The sequence below is a fragment of the Delphinapterus leucas genome, chromosome 2, assembly GCF_059928025.1.
Source record: "Delphinapterus leucas isolate spDelLeu-1000000601 "Yukka" chromosome 2, BTC_Dleu_Yukka2, whole genome shotgun sequence".
NCBI lineage: Eukaryota > Metazoa > Chordata > Mammalia > Artiodactyla > Monodontidae > Delphinapterus > Delphinapterus leucas.
This window is the reverse complement of record NC_143130.1, coordinates 107,088,320-107,115,488: the sequence shown is the minus strand read 5'-3', so window position 1 is coordinate 107,115,488 and position 27,169 is coordinate 107,088,320. Positions and strand designations below refer to the sequence as shown.

General features: G+C 41.6%; 1 long non-coding RNA gene across 4 annotated transcripts in view; it reads left to right on the top strand.

Moving 5' to 3' along the window:
- Nucleotides 1-27,169, top strand: part of LOC149750250 (uncharacterized) — a 93,039-nt gene that overhangs the window by 20,237 nt on the left and 45,633 nt on the right. For all 4 annotated transcript variants that reach the window (XR_016391622.1, XR_016391627.1, XR_016391623.1 and 1 more), the window contains exon 2: nt 4,930-5,105. This is a non-coding gene — a long non-coding RNA (uncharacterized LOC149750250). The remainder of the gene's footprint in view (nt 1-4,929; nt 5,106-27,169) is intronic.

Below are 27,169 nucleotides of genomic sequence, written 5' to 3'. Positions count from 1 at the left end.
TGGGTGAAGAAACGGATCTGCTACAGTTTGAGGGTAGGAAGAAGGAATTGTCTGGTGGTCAACTGGTGTGGAGATGACCTATAGAAGAATGTAACAAAGGAGATCTCAAATAGGAAGACAGATTCTATACAAGAATGATGGGGAAGGACACCCAGGTTTAGGTAGAGTAGATCATAGTGATACCAAGCAGGGCCCTGTGGGGATCCTGCGCACAAAGCCTTTCTGTATCCCTGCATTTCTTTGATTACCTTCATTCAGCCTCCATGACCTTCCCTGAGTTCCAATGGGCAGATTCAACCAGTTGTTAATTAGGGAAAGAGGGGGATGCAAGACAAGGGAGAAACAAAGAGTCAAGAGAAAGAATAGTGCAGCCTTGGGGCAGAGTCCTGGTTACCCATCAAGGGATACACACCACAATATCTTTCAGCTATTTTGCAGATACTGAAACCCCATCCAGATGAGAGGAGTTAAGGATTAAAGATGGTATGCTGCCCACAAGCATGTAGACCCCAGACCAGTTGGAACCTGAAGGCTGATGATGCTGACTCCTACTTACCTCACCACTAACCCATCAGAATAACATCTATGAGCTGATCATGTCCTCTTTGAACCATTACTATAAAACTTCTCCAAGTTGGGACACACAGCTTTGAGGGCATTAGCCTGCTCTGGCCCCCTTTGCCTGGCAAAGCAATAATGCTATTCTTTTCTTTCTTTCTTTTTTTTTTAAATAGAATATATCTATTTAAATTTTATTTTTTAATTAATTTTTTTTTTGGCTGCGTTTGGTCCTGTGGCTGCTCAAGCTTTCTCTAGCTGTGGTGAATGGGGGCTACTCTTCGTTGCGGTGAGCGGGCTCTAGGCACACAGGCTTCAGTAGTTGTGGCAGACAGGCTCAGTAGCTGTGGCTTGCAGGCTCTAGAGCATAGGCTCAGTAGTTGCGGCGCATGGGCTTTGTTGCTCCACGGCATGTGGGATCTTCCCAGATCAGGGATCGAAACTGTGTCCCCTGCATTGGCAGGCGGACTCTTAACCACTGCGCCACCAGGGAAGTCCCAAAGCTATTCTTTTCTACTTCACCCAAAACTCTTGCCTCCAAGATTCAATTTGGCACTGGTGTACAGAGAAGCTGAGCTTTCGGCATCAGTAATATTGGTATAGTGCTTTACACTACTGAAAGTGTTTTTCAGGTGCATTATCCTGTTTTATCCTCATTGCAACCTTGTGAACAAAGTATATACTATTAATACAAATAAGTTTGCTTGGAAAAGCAGTGTGCTTATTGTGGAAAATTTAAATATATAGATAACAAAGGAAAAAAATAGAAATCACTCTTAAAGCCATCATTGTTAACATCTTGATGCTGGCTTCTCAGAGCTTTTCGATGCCTATTTATCTCTAAATTAAAAAATGGGATGTTATATACTTTAACTTTTTTAACAAATAAATTTATTTATTTATTTTATTTTTGGCTGTGTTGGGTCTTCTTTGCTGCGCACTTGCTTTTCTCTAGTTGTGGTGAGTGAGGGCTACTCTTCGTTGCGGTGCGTGGGCTTCTCATTGCCGTAGCTTCTCTTGCTGCAGAGCATGGGATCTAGGCGTGTGGGCTTCAGTAGTTGTGGCACGTGGGCTCAGTAGTTGTGGCACAGGGGCTTAGTTCCTCCGCAGCATGTGGGATCTTCCCGGACCAGGGCTCGAACCTGTGTCCCCTGAATTGGCAGCCGGATTCTTAACCACTGTGCCAGCAGGGAAGTCCCCCTTTAAATTGTTTCTAAGCTTGCTTTTTTTTTTACTTAGGGCATTGTGAACATATTTTCATGTCATTAAATATTCCCCTGTGCATAATTGTTAATGGCTGCATAATATCCCATTGTCTGGTTAAGTAAATTATAGTATAAACTAGTCATTTACTGCTAGCATTTAGTTGACTCCAGTTTTTTACTTTTGTAAACAATATTGAGATGAATGTCCTTGCAGTTAAGTCTCTGCACATATCTTTTTTTTTTAACATATCTTTAATTATGTTCTTAGGATAACTGCCTAAAAGTGTGTTGAATGAAAAAAATGCACAGTCTGAAAGTTGAGAATTATGTTTTATTGACTTACTGAGGACTTAAGCCCAGGAGGCAGACTCTCAGATAGCTCTGAGGAACTATTCCAAAGAGTAAGGAGAAGTCAGGATATATAAGAATTTTTGCAAAAACAAAACAGAAACGAAAAACAACCCAGGAACATCAAAAGATTACTGTCAAAGAAAACCAGACCTCAAGTTATGAATTTAGGGTTTTTCTGTGTATGAGAAGATTCAAGAGCCCGGGCTCATTGAAATTATTCCTTTGATACACACCTTATCTAGGGTCAGTATCCTGTTTATCTCCATCCTGAGTTCCCTTAGGGTGCACCATCAGGGCTGGCCGCAGTAGCTGATGGCTGCACCATCCTTTGTTTACTGATATGACAGGCAACATTCTTTGTCCAAAGGGCCTCCTCTTGGTCATAGATTTGACCAATGTTTGGGAGGCATTTCATGACTACTTTTGTCCCGTGACACTAGGAAGGTTCATTCCTAGATCAGGGGAAGATTCTGTTGATAGGCCACTTGATGTGCTAATTTTTTGATTAGGCCCTGTTGATGATCTAAAATTCTCTGGTAATATATTATGATCCAAGGAATGTTTTCCCTTGCTGCCTCTTCCCATATCTAGAGTTGCACTATTATAACTGTTCTATGTAGAGTTATATATGATCAACTGCCTCAAGACGTTTAGCCATCATTAATTTTGTTGAAGGCCTGGTTATACATTTGTTAATGCAAGAGACAATAATCTTATAAAACAGACAGGGTATAAGTAATACAGCTAGTAACATTAATAAAGTCATAGTTGCACAGAGAGGCACAAGGTGTAATTTGAAAATGAGAGAACAAATTAAAACATGATTAGTATAACTAGCTGTAATCTGATAACAAAAAGTCATCAAGTACACAGGGGTGTCAGAGAGGCCAAATTCTGGAAAGATCAGGTAGAGAGAAAAAGACACGTGTTTCATCTTCGTTTACAAGGTAAACTTTATCAACTTGTTGTATGTCATACTGTAAGAGGATTTTTGGAAAACAAAGTTTTGTTTTCTGGAAAACAAAGATTAAAAGCCAGTATATTTCAGAAAGAAGTTGTAAAATTATAAATCATTTATCAGTTCCTTTACTCCCATGTAATTAATTCCTGTTGATCTGGATGATGTCGTAGATTTTCCATTAGAGTTTTGTAATTTCTTATCCAGTTCAGTGGTATGATCTAAAAGTTATCAGAAACTTATATTTGTCAAAAAGTTCTTTTTATAAATCTTTTTGAAGATCTTCATTTTCTAGAAGCATCAGAGTAAAACAGTGATTGTCTGTAAGTCTTTGACAAGACTTTGGTGTGGTTAAAGTTCTGATTACAATGTAATCAACAAGAAACTTGGATATTTCTGTGACATACAACATTTTAAAATAACTAGAATTACAACTGATAACATTATACCAAGACATATCAGAATTTTATGAATTATATAACTTTTGGAATATCTATGTTAATGACATCTAACCTAAGATGATTTTTTTTAAAATTATTTATTTATTTTTGGTTGCATTGGGTCTTTGTTGCTCTGCGTGGGCTTTCTCTAGTTGCAGCGAGTGGGGGCTACTCTTCGTTGCGGTGCACGGGATTCTCATTGTGGTGGCTTCTCTTGTTGCAGAGCGTGGGCTTCAGTTGTTGTGGCATGCAGGCTTCAGTAGTTGTGGCATGTGGGCTTCAGTAGTTGTGACTCGCGGGCTCTAGAGCGCAGACTCAGTCACTGTGGCACGTGGGCTTAGTTGCTCTGCAGCACGTGGGATCTTTCTGGACCAGGGCTCGAATCCGTGTCCTCTGCGTTGGCAGGCAGATTCGTAACCACTGTGCCACCAGGGAAGCCCTAAGATGATTTTATAACCACTTTTTGATAATGTTTCCCATGTAATATAACATAAATAAACCTAATTAGTTTTAATATCTCTCTTTGGGATGTTTCAAGGGCCCTTTGAAGCATCCCAAAGTCAGCTGGAAGTCAAAAGAACTTTATTTAAAATTTGATATTTGGGAAGTTTGTCAAAAAATATCAAAAAGGTTTCAAAACACTTGGTCATATAGGATCATAGGTCACTGTGAAACTGTTGTTGAACCCAGGTTTGTGTGCCTGATGCACAGTGGGACCAAACTAACTGAAATGTCAGTTTGGGATGGAGAAAGGTATATTGCAGGGCCAAGCAAGGAGAATGGGTGGCTCATGCTCAAAAGACCCAAACTCCCCAGTGGGTTTCAGGAAAGCTTTTTTAAAAAATTTAAGTGTAGTTGGTTTACAATGTTGTGTTAGTTTCTGGTGTGTAGATTAAGTTATACATATGTATTCTTTCAGATTATTTTCCACTACAGGTTATTACAAGATATTGAATATAGTTCCCTGTGCTATACAGTATGACCTTGTTGTTTGTCTATTTTATGTATAGTAGTGTGTTTTAATCCCAAGCTCCTAATTTATCCCCACCCCTCCCCCACCTTTCTCCTTTGATAACTATAAGTTTGTTTTCTATGTCTGTGAATCTGTTTGTTTTGTAAATAAGTTCACTTGTACCATTTTAGATTCCACATATAAGTAATATCATATGGTATTTGTCTTTCTCTTTCTGACTTACTTAGTATGATAATCTCTAGGTCCATCCACATTGCTGCAAATGGCATTATTTCATTTTTTATGGCTGAGTAATATTCCATTGTATATATATACCACATCTTTATCCATTCATCTGTCGATGGACATTTAGATTGCTTCCATGTTTTGGCTCTTGTAAGTAGTGCTGCTGTGAACATTGGGGTGCATGTATCTTTTTTAAAAAATATTTATTTATTTATTTAGGCTGCACCAGGTCTTAGTTGCGGCACGCGGGACCTTTGTTGCAGCATGTGGACGTCTTAGATGTGGCACGTGGATATCTTAGTTGCAGCATGCATGCAGGATCTAGTTCCCCAACCAGGGATCAAATTTGGGCCCCCTGCATTGGGAGTGTGGAGTCTTACCCCCTGGACCACCAGGTAAGTCCTGCATATATTTTTTTAGAGTTTTCTCTGGATATATGCCCAGGAAGGGATTGTGGATCATATGGTAACTCTATTTTTAGTTTTTTAAAGGAACCTCCATACTGTTCTCCATAGTGGCTGCACCAATTTACATTCCCAACAACAGTTTATGAGGATTCCCTTTTCTCCACACCCTCTCCAGCGTTCATTATTTGAAGACTTTTTTGATGGCCATTCTGACTTGTGTGAAGTGATATCTCATTATAGTTTTGATCTGTATTTCTCTAACAGAGATGTTGAGCATCTTTTTATGTGCCTGTTGACTGCCTGTATATCTTCTTTGGAGAAATGTCTATTTAGGTCTTCTGCCCATTTTTTGATTGGGTTGTTTTTTTGATATTGAGCTGTATGAGCTGTTTGTATATTTTGGAAATTAAGCCCTTGTCAGTCACATCATTTGGGAATATTTTCTCCCATTCTGTAGGTTGTCTTTTCATTTTGTTTATGGTTTTCTTTGCTGTGCAAAAGCTTGTAAGTTTAATTAGGTCCCATTTGCTTACTTTTGCTTTTATTTCTTTTGCCTTAGGAGGCCGACTTAAGAATGCTTTGCTATGATTTATGTCAGAGAATATTTTGCCTATGTTCTCTTCTACTGGGGAAGCATTTTTAAAGACAAGGTGAGGGAGGGGAATAGGAGGATGTGTGATCAGCTCATGCACAGTTCTGATTGGTTGATGGTGAGGTTAACAGGGCAGTGTCAATTAACATTATCAGTTCTCAGGCTCCAGTAGGTCTGGACATGTTCATGGTCATCAAGTAGTTGACTTCTTCCATTTGGTGGGGGTTTTAGCATCCGTAAAACAGTTTTCCTAGCCCAACTGCTATTTTTGTCACTACATGTTCACATCCTTTAAATTATTAATTCTCTTTTTTTTTTAACATTTTTTAAATTGTATCGTTTGCTTTTTTAAATTGAAGTATAGTTGATGTACAATATTATATAAATTACAGGTGTACAATACAGTGATTTACAATTTTTTAAAGGTTATACTCCATTTATAGTTATAAAATATTGGCTATATTCCATGTTGTATCAATACAATACATCCTTGTAGCTTATTTTATACCTAATAGTTTGTACCTCTTAATCCCCTACCCCTTTATTGCCCCTCCTCCTTTCCCTCTCTGCACTGATAACCACTAGTTTGTTCTCTATTTGTGAGGTAGCTTCTTTGTTTTATTCACTAGTTTGTTGTAGTTTTTAGAGTCCACATGTAAGTGATATTATACAGTATTTGTCTTTCTCTGTCTGACTTATTTCAATGATTAATTCTTGAACAAGGCTTTTGTGACTCAGGGGAGGCCTGGGAGACCCAGCTTTTCTACAAAGAGGAGGCAGGCAGAGGATATGGGGAGAGAGGTCTGTCCTGGGAAGGCCCCATAGGGTCCTGCTTGGTTACAAAATAATACTTATTCACTTAACCAAGTGACAAAAGATTTAAAAAAACAGATGCAGATCACTTAAAGGCAAAGAAGCTCACACAATCTGTTATCAAAAGCAGTATTCTAAGAAAATTTTGTTCTCTTAACAGAGAGAACAAAATCCAGTCCTGCACCAGCCTACTTTTAATAACAATAGCCATTCGCCTAATTAAGTTTAATCTGATCCCAGCCTGACCATGCATAAAACTCCTTTTTCAGGGCTCCCTTTCTACAAACCTTCCACAACTTTCTGTATCTATATTAGTTCCTTTTTCCATCCAGAAACAACCAGTTGTAGGACAAAAATCACTATTTCCCCTTAACACAATGTACTTCCATTCCTCATACCTTCTTTTGCTGAAAGTCACGTTCTCCTTGCATACTGAAATGTTTCCCTTAATATATTTTATCAGCTTTAATTACATATTACAAATTTAACCCTTAAAAACTTTAATCTCTAGTGAAAACTGACAAGGAACAAGTAATTGTGAATTGTTTGTCATACCAGAATTTTTTTAAAAAATTATTTATTTATTTTTGGCTACATTTGGTCTTTGTTGCTGCTTGCAGGCTTTCTCTAGTTGCGGTGAGCAGGGGTTCCTCTTCGTTGTGGTGCATGGGCTTCTCATTGCAGTGGCTTCTCTTGTTGAGGAGCACAGGCTCTAGGTGCATGGGCTTCAGTAGTTGTGGCACGCAGGCTCAGTAGTTGTGGCTCGTTGGCTCTAGAGCGCAGGCTCAGTAGTTGTGGTGCACGGGCTTAGTTGCTCCACAGCATGTGGGATCTTTGCGGACCAGGGCTTGAACCTGTGTCCCCTGAATTGGCAGGGAGATTCTCAACCACTGTGCCACCAGGTAAGCCCATCAGTATTTTCTTTTTTTTTCTTTTTAATTATTTTATTTATTTTTTATTTGGCTGCATTGGGTCTTCGTTGTGCACACGGGCTCTTCTCTGGTTGCGGTGAGTGGGGGCTACTCCTTGTTGCGATGCACAGGCTTCTCATTGCGGTGGCTTCTCTTGTTGCAGAGCACGGGCTCTAGGCGCGCGGGCTTCAGTAGTTGTGGCATACAGGCTCAGTAGTTGTGGCTCGCGGGCTCTAGAGCGCAGGCTCAGTAGTTGTGGTGCATGGGCTTAGTTGCTCTGCGGCATGTGCGATCTTCCTGGACCAGGGCCTGAACCGGCGTCCCCTGCATTGGCAGGCAGATTCTTAGCCACTGCGCCACCAGGGAAGCCCCCATCAGCATTTTCTGATTGGAATAGTCCATAACCAGGAGAAACATCCATTTTCTCAGAGAATAATTTCTTTCTTCAATGTGGTACAAGATGTGCGTCTAATAAACCCAAACACCTTTAGCTTCCCTCTTGTAAGGAGACAAAAGTAGGCAAATTTAGACTTGTTTAGCAATTAATATTCCAGTATTTTATATTATTTGAAATGACCTGGATATTCTATGAATTCCCACCATTTAACTTAATTTAGCAAAGCTCAAATTACCAAAAATCTGGAGAAACTATTTTAGACAGACATACCCAAAACATAATTATTCCTAAGAGTTCATCTGAAAATTCTTATCTCAGGTAACTTTAAACTTATAAAATATCACCATACCAAGTTAATTTTTTTTTTTTTTGTGCTGACAAACTCTGCAACACAAATAATATGAACTTATTGACCTTCAGTAAACCTTGGTACAATAAAAAACATGTCTATATTGATTAAGTCAGCAGGCTTAAAAAGCTATTAATATTAATAGATATTAATTTAATATTGAATATTTCCTAGGTCATGTGAACCTGAAATTCATTCTGGCCAGTTTCCTTTATATTTAGAAATATTTAGTTTGTAAGCACTTACTTTTAAGTCAACTAAATAGAGGTCTTTTATAAATTTAATTTTGAGAGTATATCCAGAGGTAGTGACATCTCATATGTATGATGTGTACACAGACATTTAAATAGACAAAACTAGAGATCTCATAGTTTCACTTAAAAAACTTAGTTATGAATCAGATATTACAATATAAACTTACTAGCTTATAAATAACAGTTGGAAGAAGTTAAATTTATTTGCTCAGATGACTAAGGATTTACTATTTGTGGGAAAGACTTAAAATTTGTTTTTTTCCTTGATAAACCCTTAAGGAGGCTATGAATTAGGTTTTGAGTGAGGGAGCCTTCTGGGTGAGGGAGCCTTTCTAGCAGTTTGAGTTTAAAAAGGCCTTTCTCAGGCTTCCCTGGTGGCACAGTGGTTGAGAGTCCGCCTACCAATGCAGGGGACACGGATTCGTGCCCCGGTCCGGGAAAATCCCACATGCCGCAGAGTGGCTGGGCCCCGCGAGCCGTGGCCGCTGAGCCTGCGTGTCTGGAGCCTGTGCTCCGCAATGGGAGAGGCCACAACAGTGAGAGGCCCGTGTACAGCAAAAAAACCAAAAAGGCCTTTCTCTCTTTTTTTTAACCTTGGTTTCTGGTTTTACCTGATTGAGCTAATTAGGCTCAGGCTCAGGTCATTGTGGGCTATATTTACATTTCTGATTTGTAGAGATTTTCAGGACAAAGACAGTTGCTTTTAAGTCTCCAAAGAACTGGTTTGTTGCCTACGTGATATTAAAAGATTGATTTGCCAAACCATATTTTCTTTTATTTGCTTTTTTATATCAATGAGATTTCCAACAAAACTGAAATTCAAGAGTTCTATGTTCTAGAATTTTAGGGTTTAATTTATCATGGCTTCAAAAGCTGGCATAAGGCATTTAACAGAGGTCCTCTTTCTGAGGCACAGGTTAAATCCAGAGCAAAATCTCTATTATTTTTTTTAATTTGCCCCTGAATATTGCTCCCAGTTTTTACTTTATATTGTGCAGGCCCAGGTAACCCTATTGGTTTCCTTTAGTATATTTAATATTTCCTTAGGGGCAGATTCATATGCTGTGTCTTATAATACCAGGCAGAGGAAGCATTCTCCAGTGAGACATAATGTCTGTCCCACAATATCCTTAGGCAAAAGAGATGGAACCATCTTACATAAAGCCCATTTAAATATACCAATTTTGATAAACTTTTACCTTAATTCTATCAACTTTTATACTTTTAACCTTAGTTTCCATTAAGATGCCATCAACAAGCCTTGGTCTTACAAGGAGTTCAGAAACATTCCTTTTTATCCCAACCATTTTATCTTTTTTTTGTATAAAAGTCTCTGGGGTCCCCAGTGAGAGGCTGAGCCAAGGGTCTCAGGCCCTTTTCTTAATTTTTTTCACTTGATTAGTTGGCTCAAGAAATTGGTGATCAGGTATCTCACTGCAACTTTCTTCCATCCTTTTAAATACGTATATTTTAAACTGGGGTAAATAGAGCAGACTTGTTTGGGGCCCTTTAAAGTTGCTGTTGGGCTGCACTCTGTGGGCCTGCAAGCCTTGTAGTTGCCCAGCCTCGAGACCGAAGAAAGAGCCCCAAGACAGCGACAGAGACATCAGTGGTTTAATAGACAGGGGATCTTACATACCTGCAACGAGGTCCTGGAGTGACATCCAACTGTGTGTGACAGATGGCAGGCAGGACACAGCAGCAGTCTTTACTACTGAGGGGAGAAGGAGGCTACCATTTATAGGGGGAATTGTCATTGGGTTGGCTCATCAGTTACCAGGGCAACCAGCAGCTGGGGCATGCCCCTCACAGCCCCTCAGGTCATCGACCCTCACAAGGACAGATGTTTCCCTTTAATAAACTAGCAGGTGGAGACTTTCTGGTCTAAAGGACAGGGGGTAAGCATGTTCACATGAGTAGGGTGCAGGTGAAGCAGAGACTGGTTGATCAGGGGCTGTACAAAGAGCAAGAGGACAGCCATGTTGAGTGGACTGACCACACAGTTAGGGACCAATAAGGGGTCCCTTTGACCCATTCAACTTTAGGTAGCGTTGTATCAAAATTTTTTTGTTTTTAATCCTATTAACGTCTGTTTTATTTATCCCCTTTCTTAATAATCATTGAAAGATTTTTATCCTTTTGGGATGAGTCCCCTTAAAATTTCCACCTTGTTGGGAGGAAGTCTCTAGACTTTACTTCAGTTTTTTCTTACTTCCCTGTTAATCAACCTAATTAATATAAATTATCCTAATGTTTTTTATTAGCACCTATAAGACTTATTGAGGGGAAGCAGAGGCCACAAATAAGGATTCTCAAACCATTTTTTTAAATTAAGATAGTTCTTAGGTTAACCATTTTATATATGTATGTATATTTTCCACCATTTAATCTGTTTTTTTTGTAAGTACCAATAAAACAGCTGTTTATAAGGAGAGCGCTTTAAAAATTTACCAATTTAGAAGTTTCTCCAATTTAAAGGATCCATCATCTGGGCATTGATGAGATATATCTTAATAGTGACTCAAACCAATAAGACACAAGAGGTGTCCCCACAAGAGAGTATGAAGAATGCCACCTATACAAGATCCAGAAAGTTTATTCCCCCAAATAGCCTAAGAAATTAAAGGCCTTCATTGTATAGCTGATGCAATGAAGGTTAAGATGTCAAAAAGCCCGAGAGTTGACACAGTCAGAAAAAAGACTGCTCAGAATCCCAGTCTATTCAATTGGCTGACAAATGTACAGAATATGTGTATCTTCTGGATGGTAGAGACTAAGTTCTCAAAACGCAACACACAGGGCTTCCCTGGTGGCGCGGTGGTTGAGAGTCTGCCTGCCAATGCAGGGGACACGGGTTCGTGCCCCGGTCCGGGAAGATCCCACATGCCATGGAGCGGTTGGGCCCGTGAGCCATGGCCGCTGAGCCTGCGCGTCCAGAGCCTGTGCTCCGCAACGGGACAGGCCACAACAGTGAGAGGCCCGCGTACCGCAAAAACAAACAAACAAAAAACCCAAAAAAACCACACAACACACACACACACACACATACACACACAATGCCTAAAGAAGATCAGGTGGAATATTTACATCTCACAGGAGAGAAATGCAAGATCCACCTAGAAGGACTTTTGTTTCTTTAAGGTCAGAATTCTTAAAAGATGTTTTATGGCCTGTTTTCTGTAACTTAACTGTGTATGCAATAAGAGCCCCCTATTGACCATTTTTAGGGCAAGATTTCCTTTTATTCCCAATTAAGTAAGTACTTGTAAGTGTAAGTTTTTTTTTAATTTTATTTATTTATTTATTTATTTTTGGCTGCGTTGGGTCTTCGTTGCTGCGCACAGGCTTTCTCTAGTTGCAGCGATCAGGGGCTACTCTTCGTTGCGGTGCACGGGCTTCTCATTGCGGTGGCTTCTCTTGTTGCGGAGCACAGGCTCTAGGTGCGCGGGCTTCAGTAGTTGTGGCACACGGGCTCAGTAGTTGTGGCTCGCGGGCTCTAGAGTGTAGGCTCAGTAGTTGTGGCGCGCGGGCTTAGTTGCTCCGCAGCACGTGGGATCTTCCCACACCAGGGCTTGAACCCGTGTCCCCTGCATTGGCAGGCAGATTCTTAACCACTGTGCCACCAGGGAAGCCCGTAAGTGTAAGTTTGGACGAACATAAACCTGGCTGAGTGTTAGTTGGAGGCAAAAATGTTAGTCCAGCCTCTCACCTAATCACCCAGTCCAGATTGTTCACTATCTCAACTGAACAGCTCCCAGTGTCTTTCAACCGGGTTTCCCGAGTATCTTTAAACTGGGGAGCCAGGTACCTGTTAGACACTGCCAAAACTCAGGATAATAAGCCAATAATTGGGAGATCTGAGAACAAGAAGAGACTCACCCAAATTCATCTCGACTCTCTGAGGCGGTGGATGGGCACAAGAGGCCTCCTCTGGCACCAAGGCTCCAGTTCTTGTAGAGTTCAGGTGAAGGAAAGAAGTCTCCCCTGGGTCCTTTCTTTGGTTGCCAAAACTGTCGGCTGAAAAATAATGCACAACCTAAAAGTTGAGAATTATGTTTAATTTGGTGGACTTACTGAGGACTTAAGCTTGGGAGACAACCCCTTAGATATCTCTGAGGGACTGTTCCGAAGAGATGAGGGAGAAGCCAGGATATATAGGAGTTTTCACAACAAAAAAACAGGTAGTTGGAACATCGTAAGATTACTATTAATTAAAGAAAACCAGATACATCAAGTTAATGAATTTAGCGCTTTTCTCTCTGTGGGAAGATGCAAGACTCTGGGCTCATTGAAATCATTCATTTGATATGCATCTTAAGTATTGAATATCTAGGGCCAGTGTCCTGTTTTTCTCCTTCCTGAGTTCCCCTCAGGGTGCACCACTGGGGGCTGCAGCAGTGGCTGATGGTTTGATGGCAGTAACGTCCTTTGTTTAGGGATATGGCAGGTGACATTCTTTGTCCACAAGTGGAATAACTGGATCAGTAGGTCTGCACATTTCAATGTGTTTCCCCCACATTCCCAGATGGTGCTCCCGAGGAATCACACTTGCTTTTGGAGAGCATCTTTTCTCTGAATCTTCTACAACATAGGGTATTTTAATTTTATTTTGCCATTTTTAGATGTTGAAATAAACATTATTCTCATTTTTAAAAGCAAGAGTTGAGGCTGAAGGAGGCTCTCTATGGTATAGAATAGATGGTGGAGCCTGAATATATCCAGGTCAACTCTTCAATCCCATGTACTCTCAGTTACTCCTCCTCCAGGGATGCACTGTCACTTAAGGGCCATATTTCCTCTCAAGCAAAATAGATACCAGATGACCTATATTATGTTGTTAAAAACTCCAACATGGTGGTGGATACCATTAATTGAATATGACTACTAGTCATAGTAGGCGTTAACTAGGAGTCGTAGGAGTTTAAATAGGAGTTAAAGAGTAATTCTGTTTAGTCATCTTTCGTTAGAGCCTTCTTCATGCGTTGGGTTCTGTTTAATGCTATAATAACTAAAATAAGACATTTAAAATAGTCTGTAGACAGGTCATAAAAATGACCAAAGAATTAGATGAAAGGACTTAGGAATGCAGGATACTAGGTATTGAATTAATTAGACAGGAGAATGGGCTAGGAGGAGCTCTGATCTTTGAAGATTTGATGGCCTGAGCTTGAACCAGAGGAAAGGGACTCTCAGTGAGCCTGGAGTGTTCAGTTGACACCAGGAAGTACATTTTGCAAGTGAGACACTGGAAGAGGGGGTGTTATATTTCTTGGAAGTCTCAAAGAAAGGATCCCTTCACTGTTTCCCACCCCAATACTTCCCTATGACAATTGCTTTAAAGGCAGGGAGAGAAGAGAATGGCTTGTTTGACTCTGTATATGTTAAGAGAATCATGGTACAACCTGATGTGGGCTTAGCGAGGCCGCTATCATGCAATTGGTGTCATCTGGATCTCTTTGCTAGCAGCCACCTTCCTTTTGTGTTCGTAGGTATTTCTGGTGGATGTAAGGGGGTGTGTGGGTGAGAAGGTAATGGGGTAACATGGACAGTTGAGGAAAAGGAAGGGCCTGGAGAGAGGTGGAACATGAGAGCTTCTCAACTCCCTGACAGCCCTATTGTTTCACATCTGTTCATACAACTGGCTGGCACTACTTGGGTCTTTATGGGATGAAGGTAAAAATCTAAAAAGGCTGAAAGAAAACTCCAAAAGGCCTTGTTTCAAGGTGATGGGGTAGAGAGAGCACTGGCCTGAAAGTCTTGGGTTTGTTTCCAACTCAGTCACTCACTGTCTGTGTGGCCTTGGGTCCACCATTTCACCTTTTTTTAAGTCTCAGGATTTTCTTTCTTTTTTTTCCACCTTGAACAACTACAACCGTAATAGTGTATTGAATGTTTACTGTCAAATCAGGCGCTCTAAAATGAAGGGATTTGAATAGATCAGGGCCTTTAATTTGGAGTTCGTGGACAGGATTCAGGGGGTCTGTGAACTTGTAAAGCATTTTTCTGGGGAAAGAATTGAAACGTTCATCACATTTCATGGAAAAAAACCACAAAAATTTCAAAACCAGTGGGCTGAATGAGCTCTAATCTCCTCCCAGCCTGACTCCTGGTGTCTTCTCTTCTAGAAGGGATGCGGCTGCACTTGGCAAACAACTCCCTCCATGCACCTGAGTCTGCTCTAGGGAAAAGCTGGGCATGTGCTGGTTGTGGGCACAGACTTGTGAGGAGCCTGGTAATAGACGTGTCGGCAAATGTGGCAGAAACTGGTCTTCGGTGCCACACAGCCTGGATTTAAACTCCACTTTGTCACTTACCAACTAGGTAACTTTAGACACGTTAAGTCTTCCTGAGCCTCAGTTTCCTACCTGTAAAATGGGGATAATACTATACCTTCAATGTTGTTAATTTAGTAAGATGTTTAGAGGAATACCTGGCAAATAGCAAGCATTATTTGTTTGCTCTTACTCCTGAAGATGAACATGGATGAGTGTAAGTGGAAACGTTTTGGAGAGATGGTGTGTGTGTGTGTGTTCGTGTTTGTGTTTGCGGTGGGTGTGGGGGGCAGAGTTATACAGGAGACTCTACTTGGGTAGTAGGATATGAATTTTCAAACCATTTTGTGTGAAATTTGAATACATTCTCTTTTTGTCTTTGTATCAGAAGTCCCCTCAACAAACACCTGAAATGTTTGTTCTATCCTGGCAGGGTAGAACAGGGTAGAACTCCATTTCCCATCACTACCTTGCTCCCAGGATTGGCAGGAGTCAGGCCCAGATACTTGGGGCCTGATCCTGGTGTTTGATAGTAATTTTCCTATCCTGGACATCCTCAGACAAGCCCATCAAAGACAGTACTTGGTGAGTTCCAGGATTCAGGACCCTATGGCTAGACTGCACCAGAGACCCCATCGGCGCATCCTTGGCTGGGAACCTGGCATCATCTGCGGCAGGAGCTCTGGAGCCAACTGTCCAGGCACCATGGGGAGAAACGGCGTCTGCCCGTGTCTCACAGGTGCCCTGTCAGGTCACCGTTCGGCTTTTGTGAACCTTGGTGGAGTGGCGGAAGCCATCCCTGTGCCTACACTTTGGGGCGTCCCAGAGTGGCTGGAACACTTCCAGCTGGGACGGCTAGGAAGGTGCCTCGGCTTCACTTGCTGGCCATAGCCTACTCTGTGAAACCTCCGTCTAAACCACGCTGACAGCCTTCCCTTGGTTCCATTTAGACGTGGAGAGAGAGCATCCTTGTCTTTGATCCTGTCCTCTGTATATTCTATGATTGGCCAGCGGCATTTCTTTGTGCAGGACAAATTTTACCAATGATTTCTTGGAAACAATTGGGGGACCCTGTCTCAGTCCATTCTGGGTGCTATAACAAAATAACACAGACTGGGTAGCTTATAAACAACTGACATTTATTTCTCACAGTTCTGGAGGCTGGAAGTGTGAGATCAGGGTGCCAGCATGGTGTGGGAGGGCCCTGTAATGGGTCAGGTCGCAGAATTCTCACTGTATCTCACGTGGTAGGAGGGGCTGGGAGCTCTCCCGGGAATCTCTAATATGAACACTAATTATCTTCTTGATAGCTCCACCCTCACAACTTAATTACCTGCCAAAGGCCCCACCTCCTAATACCATCACTTTTAGGGCTTAGGATTTCAACATATGAATTTTGGGGGAAACACAAACATTCAGACCATAGCAGGCCATCTCTTTCATTTTCTTGTCAAGAAGTTCTCTTCAGCGCTTATGACTCCTTGTAATCTCATTCCAGGGAGGGGTGGGCCTGGAATTAGAAGCTTTGGCCCTTTAGAGATTCAAAGTGAAGAAGACAACAGAGTTAAAAAGGAAACCATGAGAGGAAAATTAGATTTCATACTGAGGTATAGTTAAGATACAGTAAAATTCACTCCTTTAAAATATACAGATTAATGTATTTTGACAGATGTATATAGTTGTGTTATTACAACTGCAATTAAGATATAGAAGAGTTCCATAACCCCCCAATTTTTCCTCCTCTTTGGAATCAGTTCCCTTTCCCTATCCTTAGCCCCCGGCAACCATTGATCCGATTTCTGTCCCCTTTGCCTTTTCCAGACTGTCACACCAACAGAATCATGCAGTATATAGCCTTTAGTGTCTGGCTTATTCCACTTAGCAGATGCTTTTGAGATGAGTCCATGTTGCTGCCTGTATCATTAGTTATTCCTTTTTACTGCTGAGTAGCATTCCACCGTATGGGTATCCCATCGATTTATTTATCTATTCACCAGTTGATGGACATTTGGGTTTTTTCCAGTTTGGGGCTATTTTGAATAAAGTTGCTATGAATATTTGCATACAAGTCTTTGAGTAGACATACGTTTTCATTTCTTTTGGGTAAATACCTAAAAGTGGGATTGCTGGATTGTATGGTAAGTGTATGTTTATCTTTGTAAGAGACTGTCAAACTGTTTTCCAAAGTGGTTGTATCATTTTGCATTCCTACTAGCAATGTAAGAGCTCCAGGGCTTCCCTGGTGGTGCAGTAGTTAAGAATCAGCCTGCCAATGCAGGATACACGGGTTTGAGCCCTGGTCCGGGAAGATCCCACAGAACATGCCACAGAGCAACTAAGCCCGTGCACCACAACTACTGAGCCTGTGTGCCCCAACTACTGAAGCACGTGTGCCTAGAACCCGTGCACTGCAACAAGAGAAGCCACAGCAATAAGCCCGTGCACCACAGCAAAGAGTAGCCCCGGCTCGCTGCAACTAGAGAAAAGCCCGTGTGCAGCAACAAAGACCCAATGCCGCCAAAAATAAATAAAATAAAATCAATTTAAAAAAGAAAAAAGAGCTTCAGTCATCCATAGACTCTTTAAGGATCCTTCACAAACATATATTCTACTTTTCCTACCATAATATGTCCTTGGGCTTCCCTGGTGGCGCGTATGTTGGGAGTCTGCCTGCCGATGCAGGGGACGCGGGTTTGTGCCCGGGTCCGGGAGGATCCCACGTGCCGCGGAGCGGCTGGGCCCGTGAGCCATGGCCGCTGGGCCTGCGTGTCGGAGTCTGTGCTCCGCAGTGGGAGAGGCCACAGCGGTGAGAGGCCCGCGTACCACAAAACAAACAAACAAACAAACAAAAACGGTAAATATGTCCTTTTAGGAGGATCCTGTCTACTGTGAAAGCTTCAGAAAACGTTTTATAATCTGTTTCAGTTACAATGGTTAGCACAACAGACTCCATCATTAGGAAACTCTTCTGTTTAGAAATAAAGACTATCCAATCCCAATCCTCTTTATCTCTGACCGTTATTCATCACTCCTCTGAATTTTCTCCACCCTCTTCATTAGGGTGACCAAAATTAAAAACTCTGGCTAGCTAACTAATTATTACTGTCAAGGAGTTTTATCTTTGATATTAAAAAAAAAAGAGCAAAATGCATTTTTGGGCTTCTCCTACTCATTCTTCAGTTTTTCTTTATCTGTTCTCTCTGAACTTTAATTTTATAAACAAACACATTTCCCTTCAGTTTGACTTTTTGGAAGCCTTTCGTTTTCTTCTGCTCCTCAGCAGTGTATCTCTCCATTGTCCCCTATGTTCTTTGCCTTCGGGATTGGTGGCTGCATCTGCCTGCATGGCTGCTTGCATGGGGACAGCCAGGCCCTGGCTTATTCTTGGCCTTCTGGGATGCAGAGCATTTTTGCTTCTTTTTCCACCCTCTTAGAAGGGAAAGAGAGAAAATTACATGATGCTCTGACTGTGTGTGTCCAGGAAAGACCCTGTGAGCATGAAAGCCCTGGGTTTTTATTTTCATTCTATTCCACTTGAATAGAGGCACTCAGCTCTTTTTTAGACTAGAGCTGGCTGTTTTGCATAAAACAAAGAAGTTATACATTAGCATGGGGTAACTGGCTTTTCTCAGTAGCTATCTAGCAATGACTAGAGACAATGGTTTAATTATAAGCCGGCACAGTTAAAAGACTCATAACCCCCACACAATACCTTATCAAAATTTCACCATTCCTTTGGAAAGAGGTTTAAACTGGTTTGCGGATCTAATGAAGAGCCTACTTTGTCCTTTCCATTTCCTCGCTGCTCCCAAAGCATCTGAAGCCTGCTTTAGCCTCTGGCTTTTGCCAAAGCTGTTCCCACAGCCTGGGGTGCCTTCCCTCCTTTCTTTTGCTTATCTATTATTTACTTCTCTTTCAAAGCTCTTTTCAGGCACTTCCTCCTTTAAGAAGGTTTTTGGGTTTTTTGCATCTTTACAATTTCAGTCCACCGAGCTCTATGAACATTCAGTTCTAGTACACATAATTTAACTCAGATTATTCTTCAGTTGTATGAGTTGGTGGTCTTGTCTTTTTTTGCAGAAATGAGCTATTGGAGAGTAGAGACCACATCTTACTCATTTTTGCATTTTAGCCCCTAACACAGATCCCGGCAGCATAAAATTCTGTTGAACCAACGAGTGATTGAATGTTAGGCATATGGCAGGCACTCAATAAATAATTGTTGAATGATTGATTAAGGGGCCATTGTAGGAAATGCTCCATAACCTCATTCACAGCATCACCATTTTGTGTGTGTGTGTGTGTGTGTGTGTGTGTGTGTGTGTGTGTGTGTGTGTGTGTGTGTGTGTGTGTGTGTGTGTGTGTGTGTGTGTGTGTGGTACGCGGGCCTCTCGCTGCTGTGGCCTCTCCCTTTGCGGAGCACAGGCTCCGGACGCGCAGGCTCAGCAGCCATGGCTCACGGGCCCAGCCGCTCCGCGGCATAGTGGGATCTTCCCAGACCGGGGCACGAATCCGTGTCCCCTGCATCGGCAGGCGGACTCTCAACCACTGCGACACCAGGGAAGCCCAGCATCACCATTTTAATGCTGGTTTGTACTGTCTGCAGAAGTTCAGTTAGAAACTACCTACCCTCATGTCTTCCTCTAGCATTGACTCCTTTCCTCTCCCTCCAGTGAGTTGGATAGCAAAGGGGTAGATGACCTAAAACAGTAGAGGATACGGAGGATTAGGAGGAATAAACAGACAACTGGAAAATATTTTAAAATATTTTATAATCTTGGTTATGAATTGTATTCAGCTCCACAGGCTGGGAATTATATTTCATAATGATTACATGAAAAATGCGGGACATGAGCCACAGCTCCTGAAGTCCGGGCGCCTAGAGCCCGTGCACCGCAACAAGAGAAGCCACTGCAATAAGCCCAAGCACCGCAACGAATAGCCCCTGCTCGCCGCAACTAGAGAAAGCCTGCGCACAGCAATGAAGACCCAACGCAGCCAAAAATAAATAAATAAATTTATTTTTAAAAAAAGAAAAGAAAAATGCGGGACAAATACAGACTGAGAGGCGTGGTCTTGTTCACATGTAAAACCACTGAGCACAGTGCCTATTTCTAAGGATGGCAGGGCATTTTGAAGTGAGGATCCCATGCACCCTCTGGAGGAAGGCACTCTTCACCCAAAGAGAAGGTTTTGCCTGGAGGTCATCCACAGAGTCAAGATTCAGGATTGTGTTTGGGAGGAGGACCCAGATTAACACCTTAGTGTGCCTCCTCCATGGCCAATTCTCTCTTTCCCCCTCTCTCCAGGGTTACTCCAAGGCAGACAATTGTGAGCAGCACAGGGAGGGAGGAGAGCTGCTCTGCACTCCTTGGGGTCCCACCTCAGCCTCCTAAGGAGCAGCCTTCTGGCAGGGAAAGAGCCTTCCAGACTGAGGAGCTAGCAGGATCTTTATTTGAGATTTTTCTCTCCAAGTTGTTCAGGTGATTAAGGCTGAAGTATAATTTTGAGTCAACTCTGTTCTCCAGGGAACAAGTGAAGAATGATTTCACTCAATTGTTAAAACTTTGTAATGATTTGAGAACCATAAGGGACAAGGTAGGTAGTGGCAGATAAATACAGATGAAGGGTGATCTTGTTATCCTATCTGTAGGCAGCAAGAGGATGATGAAATAGCAATAACTGAATGAATGGATATATGTACAGCATGATGCTCCACCATTCATTAAATATTTACTGAGTACCAACTATATGTTAGGCGTAAAACAAGTCCTTGTCTTCAAGAAGCTTACAGTGAAGTGGGGAAGGAAGGATTCATTTCATTTTACTTTATTTATTTTTGATCAGTATTTTAAAATTGAAGGATAGTTGATTTACAATGTATTAATTTCTGCTGTACAGCAAAGTGATTCAGTTATATATATAAACACATATATATATATACACATACACATATATATATACATTTTTTAAAAAATATTTTTTTCCATTATGGTTTATCATAGGATATTGAATATAGCTCTCTGTGTTATACAGTAGGACCTTGTTGTGTATCCATTCTATATATAAAAGCTTACATCTGCTAAGCCCAACCTCCCACTCCATCCCTCCCCCAACCCCTTTCCCCTTGACAACCACCAGTCTGTTCTCTATGTCCGTGGTTCTGTTTCATAGATACGTTCGTTTTTGTCATATTTTAGATTTCACGGGTAAGTGATATCATATGGTATATGTCTTTCTCTTCCTGAGTTACTTCACTTAGTATGATGATCTCTAGTTGCATCCATGTTGCTGCAAATGGCATTATTTCGTTCTTTTTTTTTTTTTCTGGTACGCAGACCTCTCACTGCCGTGGCCTCTCCCGTTGCGGAGCACAGGCTCCGGACGCGCAGGCCCAGCGGCCATGGCTCACGGGCCCAGCCGCTCCATGGCACGTGGGATCCTCCCGGACCGGGACACGAACTCGCGTCCCCTGCATCGGCAGGCGGACTCTCAACCACTGCGCCACCAGGGAAGCCCTATTTCGTTCTTTTTTATGGCTGGGTAGTATTCCATTGTATATATGTACCACATCTTCTTTATCCATTCATCTGTCAATGGACATTCAGGTTGTTTCCATGTCCTGGCTATTGTGAATGGTGCTGCTATGAACATAAAGGTGCATGTATTTTTTTTTTTTTTTTTTTGCGGTAAATGGGCCTCTCACTGTTGTGGCCTCTCCCGTTGCACAGCACAGGCTCCGGACGCGCAGGCTCAGAGGCCATGGCTCACGGGCCCAGCCGCTCCGCAGCATGTGGGATCCTCCCGGACTGGGGCACAAACCCGTGTCCCCTGCATCGGCAGGTGGACTCTCAACCACTGCGCCACCAGGGAAGCCCTGCATGTATCTTTTTGGTTTTTTTTTTTTTATGCTATTTTGAATGGAATTTTTTTTTTTACTGTTTTTTTTTTAAACATCTTTATTGGAGTATAATTGCTTTACAATGGTGTGTTAGTTTCTGCTTTACAACAAAATGAATCAGTTATATATATATACATATGTTCCCATATCTCTTCTCTCTTGCGTCTCCCTCCCTCCCACCCTCCCTATCCCACCCCTCCAGGCGGTCACAAAGCACGGAGCTGATCTCCCTGTGCTATGCGGCTGCTTCCCACTAGCTATCTACCTTACGTTTGGTAGTGTATATATGTCCATGCCTCTCTCTCGCTTTGTCACACCTTCCCCTTCCCCCTCCCCATATCCTCAAGTCCATTTTCTAGTAGGTCTGTGTCTTTATTCCTATCTTACCCCTAGGTTCTTCATGACATTTTTTTTTCTTAAATTCCATAAATATGTTTTAGCATACGGTATTTGTCTCTCTCTTTCTGACTTACTTCACTCTGTATGACAGACTCTAGGTCTATCCACCTTATTACAAATAGCTCAATTTCGTTTCTTTTTATGGCTGAGTAATATTCCATTGTATATATGTGCCACATCTTCTTTATCCATTCATCCGATGATGGACACTTAGGTTGTTTCCATCTCTGGGCTATTGTAAATAGAGCTGCAATGAACATTTTGGTACATGACTATTTTGAATTATGGTTTTCTCAGGGTATATGCCCAGTAGTGGGATTGCTGGGTCATATGGTAGTTCTATTTGTAGTTTTTTAAGGAACCTCCATACTGTTCTCCACAGTGGCTGTATCAATTTACATTCCCACCAACAGTGCAAGAGTGTGTATCTTTTTGAATTAGAGTTTTGTCTTGAGTGGGATTGCTGGATCATATGGTAACTCTATTTTTACTATTCTGAGGAAACTCCATACTATTTTCCACAGTGGCTGTACCAATTTACATTCCCACCAACAGTGTAGGAGGGTTCCCTTTTCTCTACACCCTTTCCAGCATTTGTTATTTGTAGAGTTTTAAACGATGGCCGTTCTGACTGGTGTGAGGCGGTACCTCATTGTAGTTTTGATTTGCATTTCTCTAATAATTAGCAATGTTGAACATCTTTTTATGTGCCTATTGGTCACCTGTATGTCTTCTTTGGAGAAATGTCTATTTAGGTCTTCTGTCCATTTTTTGATTGGGTTGTTTTTTGTTGTTGAGTTGTACGAACTGTTTGTATATTTTGGAAATTAAACCCTTGTCAGTCACATCGTTTGCAAATATTTTCTCCCATTCTGTAGGTTGTCTTTTCATTTTGTTTATTGTTTCCTTTGCTGTGCAAAAGCTTGTAAGTTTGATTAGGTCCCATTTGTTTATTTTTGTTTTTATTTCTATTGCCTTGGGAGACTGACCTAAGAAAAGATTGGCATGATTTATGTCGGAGGACATTCTGCCTATGATCTCTGCTAGGAATTTTATGGTATCATGTCTTATGTTTAAGTCCTTTTGAGTTTATTTTTGTGTATGGTGAGAGGGTGTGTTCTAGGAAGGATTCATTTTAAATTTGAAGTGTGTCAGTGTAACAAATAGGTGTTGAGGTAGAAAAATTGAGGGCAAGAGGATGATCTATGTAAACAGAATGGTCAGGGAAGACTTCTTTGGGGAGTGACATTTATGCTGACACCTGGTGAATGAACTGAGCTCATCACAGTCAAGGCTGGGGGAAAAGTAACTCTCCAGAGGAAAGAACAAGGGCAAAGACTCCATGTAGGGGAAGAGCTGGTGTATCCCAGTACCAGAAGGAGGTCAGTGTGTTTGGAGGGTGGTGGAGGAAGGGCAAAGGCAGAAGCTGCTGCTGGACAGCTAGACCTGGGCCACACAAGGCAATTTGCAATCAACTGGGTCTCTCTTAGAAAATCAAATGCTCTTGAAATCACCAAAGGACACTGGGGGTTAAGGTAAGGCATTTGAGTTTTATTTGAAGATTAAAGGGAAGCTATTAATGAGTTTTAGGGAAGTGACTTGACCCCATTTATGTTTGATAAAGATCACTCTGGCTGCTGTGGGAGGATGGGCTGGAGGTGGGCAAAAGAGGGCTCAGGGAGGTGGGTGAGGGGACCATCACAAGTCATCCATGACAGGTGCTGGAGACCTGAACCAGGTGGGAGCAGTGGATATGGAGAGAAGTTGATACTAAGATTTGTTTTCAAGAAAAAAATGATAGAGGTTAAATGTATATGTTCCTTTTCAAAAGTGACAGAGGTGCTATAAACTTGAAAGTCTCCATGAATCACTGAAGGCAGCCCCTATGCCATGTCTTCTCCCACAAAGGGACCAATGGGCACCTCGGAACCAGATTGGGAGTTTTCTTTAGAAAGGGAAATGACCATGGACTCACTAAAGGGCGTTCCTTTCAGAAGACTCCTTCTGAAGTCATCCTCTCTAAAGGAGAGTAGGTGAGTGGCTTCTCCTGGTTCTGTGAGCACGGCAGAGCAGCTCCTGTGGCCAGAGAAAGCCTTCCAATCTCTTTGAAAGGCGATGTTGGAAGTCACTGGTGTGTGTTGAAATGGTGAAAGGCCGAGTGGATACGTGTGCGCTCAGACGCGTGCTTGTGTGAGACCAGCCTGTCTGCTATACCCCCTTTCTGTGTAATGACTGGATTTCAGGGGCCCTTTAGGAGAGAAACAGGTAGGCCCAATAACAGATACTAGAATTGATGTCAATACAGAAAATGGGGATTTGCATAATTAACTGAAAAAATAAAAAAATATGACCACATGTAGCCACATATCTCCATGGGTTTGTGGAGAAGTTGATTTATTGGTTACAAATAGATAGATGGATGGCTGAATGAATGAATGAGTGAGTTTATTTCACAGCAAGGCAATTTGGAATAGTTTGTTTTGTGGTCTGAACAAAGCTAGATACTATATACACCACATATCTGTAATTTACCTTCTACTATAGAAGGCCTTAGACCCTTTACATGTGCAATGTGAAGATTCTTGAGATTCCTAAAATAGTGTAACTCTCAAGTATCTAATGCAATGTTGGAGAAAGATAAAGGGAGAGCGCTAAAGGAAGTAAGTTGGGCACTGAGACCAGAAGTCTGCAGTGTGGTGTAATAATAAAATGGGAAGGAACATTACCATTTATAGTCCCTGTTGCTCTATAAAAAGGCAATATCCTAAGAATGTTGTTTGTTGAGCAGTGTGTGGGAATTTAAGACTGGAGAAGCTGGGACAGGGCTAAATTCTCTTTTTAAGAAAGATGTCGGTAGCATCATAATGGGGTAGGTAGGTAGGAACCCAGAGGCAGAGAATGCTGGAACCAGTGGGCAGAGGCATGGAAACGTGGAGAGGGCATGAGAAGATTGGAGATGAGAACCGAGACAGCCGATGGAGATTTCTGTCCTGCTGTGATGTGACCCCCGATTCAGGCTTGGTCCTAGGCGAAGCTGTGAAGTTGGCCAAAGTTGTCCTCCCACCACTCTTCCTATCTGAGTCTACATCCCCCTGGCAGCTCTTTCCCTGCCACATGCTTCCACGCTGTCCTCAAGGTGAGCAGATCTGTACACTGGAAGTGCACTCGACCTGGAACTGGAAGGCCTGGATTCCAGTTCTGACCCTGCCACTCACCAGCAGTGGTGTGATCTTAGGCATGTCCCCTTAACCTCTGAGATTCTCAGCTTCCCCTGTTGAAAAATGGAGATCAAAATACTAGGTACTGCATCTCAAACAACTGTTATGAGGCTCAACTGATACGATGCTTGTGTAAGTGCTTTTTAAGTATTATAATCTCTCTACTTATTATAAAGGCCTATTGCCCCTCCACCCTCGCCAAATAAACTATACATTACTCAAAATGAAATACCTGCATTTTCCTCTTACCTGTCATCCTCACATCCTATAGTGAGAAGTCCTCAGCCAGGTTTTGGTAGAATTATATGTAATTCTCAGCAGGTTGTGTGCCATTATTTTTGGCTCGAAGTGCTTCTCATGGGGATTTTAATTGTATTTTATTTTAAAATTTTTTATTAAACATTAAATAAATACTTACGTGTATTTATAATCTACACGTAAGATAAAAGGACAACCGTAAAATGAACACACATGTACCTACCACCCAGCTTAAGAAATAGGACATCAACACTGTTGATGGTCTGTATGTGCCCTCTCCAACTCCATCTTCTTTTCCCACCTGAACTAACTGCAGTCCTGAATTTTTTGAGCTTATCTTTCCCTAGCTTTCCTTTATAGTTTTACTATATGTGTATATGTTACTAAACAATATATTTTTATCTTTGCACATTTTTGAACTTTATATAAATGGCATCAAATTGTGTATATTCTTTTGTTACTGCAATATTATGTTTCTGACAGTCATCCGTGTTAAAGTATGTGGTTTATCATTCATTCATTTTCACTGTCATATAGTATTCCACTATGTAACATTGCTTTTTCCGTTACTTTGTGGAGAGACATTTTGATTGTTTTCAGTTTCTTCCCTCCAATTTCTAGCAGTGTGGCTATGAATGTTTTTGGACATGTCTCTTGGACACACATGCAAGAGTTTCTCCAGGGCACATGCTAGATTTAGTGGTTTTAGTAGGTTGTGGTTTATGCAGATCTTCAACTTCATTAGATAATATGAAATTGTACCAATTTATGATTTCACCAGCAATTTATGAGTAGTGACATCGTAATAATAATGTGTCTTGCAATTCATCAATATATTTCTCCTTTTATTATTAAAGTCTTTAATTTTTCTCAGTACAGTTTTATTGTTTTCAGACTTGCATATTCAAGTCTTAAAAATCTTTTGTTAAATTCACCCCTAAGTATTTCATATTTTTTGGTGTGGTTGTAAATGTTTTTAAAAAAAATTCAATTTCTGATTGTTTACCGCTAGCATATAGGTTAGCATATAGGCTTCTCTATAAGAATCTTGTATTCTACAACCTTACTACACTTATTCATTAATTCTGGGAAGATTTTTGGGTAGATTCCTTAGGATTTTCTACATAGATGATTATATCATTTGAAAACAAAAACAATTTTACCTCCTACTACCCCCCAAACTGTGTGCCCTTTTTTTCTTTTTACTGAGGTACAATTGACAAATAAAATTGTAAGGTTTTTTTGTTTGTTTGTTTGTTTGTTTGTTTTGCGGTATGTGGGCCTCTCACCGTCGTGGCCTCTCCCGCCACGGAGCACAGGCCCCGGACGCGCAGGCTCAACGGCCATGGCTCACGGACCCAGCCGCTCTGCGGCATGTGGGATCTTCCCGGACCGGGGCACAAACCCACGTCCCCTGCATCAGCAGGCGGACTTTCAACCACTGCGCCACCAGGGAAGCCCCTGTGAGGTATTTAAAGTGTACGAGGTGATGATTTGATAGATGTATATATTGTTAAAGGATAACCCCAGAGTTAATTAACATACCCATCACCTTACATAATTACCTTTTTATTTTGGTGAGAACATTTAAGTTCTACTCACTTAGCAACTTTCGATTATACAGTACAGCATTATCAACTATACTCACCACATTACACGTTAGATCCTCATACCTTATTCATCTTATA